The sequence below is a fragment of the Rattus norvegicus genome, chromosome X (assembly GCF_036323735.1).
Source record: "Rattus norvegicus strain BN/NHsdMcwi chromosome X, GRCr8, whole genome shotgun sequence".
Taxonomy (NCBI): Eukaryota; Metazoa; Chordata; class Mammalia; order Rodentia; family Muridae; genus Rattus; species Rattus norvegicus.
Window position 1 is genome coordinate 26,487,464 of NC_086039.1, and position 4,618 is coordinate 26,492,081.

Here is a 4,618-nt window from a genome sequence, read left to right on the forward strand (position 1 = left end):
GGTCGCATGATAATGATAGGAATCTGATCTGTAGCAGAATTAAAAGCTTAACACTTTCAAGTGTGAGAATTTCTGGGGCTCCAAAATCTGCTTTACCTCCCGAGTTTTTCTGTCTTCTGACATGGTTCCTCATGATCCACCTGCCTGTGCCCCCTAGATCGCAAAACCTTGGTGAAATCCTTTATAAATTAGCACAGATACACCAGGTGCACTCTGTCCAGACTTGATATGTGTTCAGAGATAACATGCTGGCTTTTTCTGCTGATCTCTTTACTCATAAGAACATTGCCATAATTTCCTAACCTACTTATGCATAGACAGATGGTACAATGAATTGTTCTAGTGATGATCTATTTTTTACCATTAATTAATATTATTCTACTAAGTGTTGTATGTAAGACACTAATCTGTGGGTATATCAGTATTATTTTAAAAGTCATTTTATTTCTATCTTTTTTGAACAGAAAGAGTAAAGAAGTTTTCTAAGTCTATAACATCAGGATCCTTTCCACTTCAGCATATATTCAATGGCTTCTATTTCATGGAATGTGCCTTAAGTCCATTTAAATTATGTTGGTTACTCACATAACATTTCTGACACCATTATACCAATAGCTCACTAATCAGGTCACAATGGTAGTTCACAGGAATTGCAGCTGTTTGATATTGATAATAGGAAGTAGTCTAACATTAATTTTCACGAATACTTATCAAAAGGTGGTGAAGATATATTTGGCATGTGTTCTAATGTCCCATGATCAATTGCATGAAAATATTGTTCTCCACAACAGGGCAGCAATATCTCAATGTAGAGAATTATGAGTGGAATCACAAGTGTCTATGGTGTTGTTTTGTTTTGTTTTACCTCCAGAAGCATATTTTTATGGAACTCTACTCACCACTGATTAAAAATAATGTTTTCCATCCTGTCAACTGAAAATTTATTGGAGACATATAATATCTATTGTGGGAGTTATGTCACCAATTAGGTTGTGACACTGTTTAAATCCCTTACAAATGTGTAAATATGTACGAAGTTTGTTTATTAGTGGATTTTCATAAAGTTTTTAAAAGGGCCTTATCTATTGTTAGGATCTGAATTTCTCCACACAGGAATTTGCTTACTTTTCTTTGTTTAGGCATCAACTTCTTTATGAAGTGATTTCACTTGGCATTTGTTTATTTTTGCAATGAGTACTTAAGATGATAATTATTCTACCTGTTAGCAATTGCTTGTTGGAAAAATTTGAAGACATTATCATAGACTTTAGTGTTTGGGATATAACAAAATTAAAAAAGTAAAAATATCAAGGGATATGGAGGATGAAGTAAGCTTAACCACAGCCTGGGAACCATTTGAAATTTGATATAGAACAAAGTTATTTAGAATGAGTAGGTGGCCACATGAGTTCCCTGTAGGAATAGGAAACTTCACAAGGAACATTCTCAAAGATGTTACAAATGCATAATTGTTAGCTTCAGGCATTGAGTCGGGTTGTTGTGGAACCAGATTTGGTTTTCAGAGGATTCTGTAGTTTCTTATCTCAGAGATGAACATGAATATAGAAAACAAAGTCATGGTGGATATGAAGAGGCCTACTGGTAACACTGCAGTTAAAGGTTTGCTTTTCAGTGTTTTTTTTTCTTAACCAGAAATTCAGGTGGAAATTCAAGACTGGTTTGGCCATAAAGATCTACCATATGGTTCCAGGTCACAGAAACAAATATGAACATGCTGCTAACAAACAAAATTAAGGCAGAAATCTTATAGCAATATATCTGCATCTCCAGAAGTTGGTCTTTAATGCAGCTGATCTTAAAGGGCATTGCACTGAAAGTCAGAACCACAGGCTTCATCAAATGGCCCATACTACAAGGTTTTGTGCATACAAAAATTCATTTGAAATTTTCAAAGTTGAATTAATAGGGTGTACACCAGCATCTTGGTTAGTGTCCAAAAGACATTAAGCTGTTGACAATATGCTTCCCATAGTCCAAAGGACACAAACTGCACAACATTGTCAAATTCCCACAGCTGCCAGCATAAGCTGCTGGCAATGAGCATTTACAACTGGAAAGCTGATAAGCTGATAATTAATCCACTCAACTTGTAGATGCACTCCTTTCTACAGCTAAATCTGAAGCTAATATTGAAGAAGTATAAAGTCAAGACAGGGACACAAAGGAATTTGGCAGAACAAAATAGTCACTGTACATAGAGTACTAAGATCTCACCACATGCCACTAATTTCACACAGTTACATTTATAAAGTCTAACCATGGCCGAGCTCTCTGCACCCAAATCCTGTGGGGCAGAGAGTTGAACATCCAGAAGTATGGAACATCCTGAGACCGCAGGACAGACTGCCACTTCTGCCCACCTCTGCCCAGGTCCATGGTCTAAAAGGAAACTGCACAGTGCCTCTGGGAACAGAAATATAGGAACAGTCTGTTGCATTATGCAAGTTAAGGCAGACAAGATAAAATGAGGCCATTTTCTGTCATTGGAAGAGAAGGAATGGAGGCAGGAACACAGGTTTTACAAAGGAGAAAGAAGCAGGGAAAAAGGAACTGGGAGAACATGGCAGCAGATGTTAAGAACCTTCTCCATGGACTTAACCATGGACTGACCTAGGGCTCCAATTGCATATGTAGCAGAGAATAGCTTTGTTGGGGCACTAGTTGAGGGGAAGCTCTTGCGCCTGCCAAGGTTGGATTCCCAGGACAGTGGAATGTTGGGATTAAGGTAGGGGAGGTGGAAGGGGGGAACACCCTTGTTGGGGAGGGGAAGCAGATAGGGAGATTATAGGCAGGAAACTGGGAAATGGAAAACATTTGAAATGTAAATTAAGAAATATTCCCAACAAAAAATCATGAAGAAAGAGAAGTCTAGCCATTAATGGTTAACATAATACAAGTAAGGATATAAGAAGACTGGAAATCTAGAACCATGAAAGGATTACCATCTACAAGTGTTTTTACTCTCACAATTTCAATGTACTTGTCAAGTAATAAATTGTAAGCTTTAGTAACAAAGAATATTGATAGTAATTATAGTAAGAAAAAAAGTATATATTTTCACATGAAAGGTGATGTTTTGTCATCTGTGTTTTCAATACACATACATAAATAAATGAGAATAAAAATCACAAGGATTTTCAAATATAATTTCTAAATTACTTCTCAGGACTATCACATATCTATTGGGCAATGAATTCTGGAGAAATAACAATCAAAATAAAAATAATCCATATTTTATGAAGATGCATGTCTAAAATCCCTACATGAGACATGTATAGTCTTATATATGTATACATGCTTTAATACAAGGACAGGGACACAACACACAGGAAAAGAGATAGGAACATATAGATGCATTTCAAAAAGGAACACTAAATAGATCAAACTAACAGTGTGGAATGTTATTCTTATATACTCTTTCTGAAATGCAAAACTTTTAATATATATATATATATATATATATATATATATTAAAGCCATAATAACATGACTTTCAAAGTCTCTAGATATCTGTGCCAAGGAAATTCCTCAGAGGAGAGTGATTGCTGAAACCCTGAAAGATCCTGAATTCACTCTTGAAGACTAACATCTAAAATTTACATGAAAACCATGAAGACTTGTTAATATTTCCATAACTTACCCATGAAATAAACAAATAAACACTTTTAGAAGATGCACTTTTTTGATTATTGCATATCAATTTCCCAGACTAACTTGTATATATCTCTTAGCAAAAAATAAAGACTCCACATGTAATGTATGCGCAAATTCATTTAGATGTGTCCTGCATTCATAACTTTGGAGGTAGTAAGTGTTAATGGTCATAGAAAATTATTTCCTGAGTGATGGCATGGGGTGCTTGAGTAGAATTCCAAGTAAACAAATGTTTGCAGCTACCAAGTCGGTGGTTAATTTCATTGCTACTCTCCTTGCAAAATTTATAAAGGTACTAAAATCAGGATCTTCTGGCTCAAAAACTTTCCCTCCGAAGAAAACAATACTGGACAGTTTCTGTGGCATGTGATTCCCTATTTGGAGAAAATAGTAATTGTATCCCTTGAAAAGTTACAGCCAAAATATGGGATTTCAATTGATGGTGACTTCAGTAATACCTTACTCACACCTTTTTACTTACAAAGGAAGATCTACAGCAGTGAACTGAAGTGGCAGTAAGTTTGCATTTACAACCAGAGACAGGTAAAAAATGCTATGCCACACAAATATGATAGCCTAACGGTATCTGGTATCTGGCAATTCTCATGTCTGAATCTTATAGTGTAAATGCAAGTGCTTCATACAGATCCACTTAGAAATCCCTCAAAAAACTAATTTACAGATCTATCTTCGTGTACCAATGATGAGTTGTTCCATTTGAAATATACTCTGATAATAAAAAAACTCTCAAGAGTTATTGATAAGTGCTGTTATTACTCCCTGTCATGTTGGCTGTCCTAGATGTACAAAGTGATGTTCCTTTGGTAAAAATGTCTTTCTTTTTTCTAGCAGGCTTTCAATAAAAATAAATTCTTGGAGAGTGGTGATTCTTTGTGTTAATTACTTTATGACGATATTGGTATTGTCTGGTATGAACTTGTGT

At 35.5% G+C, this 4,618-nt stretch overlaps 1 pseudogene; it reads right to left on the reverse strand.

Annotated features, from left to right (window-relative positions):
* Positions 1-1,478: 1,478 nt before the first annotated feature.
* LOC100362443 (hypothetical) lies at positions 1,479-4,392 on the reverse strand (annotated as a pseudogene).
* Positions 4,393-4,618: the final 226 nt, after the last annotated feature.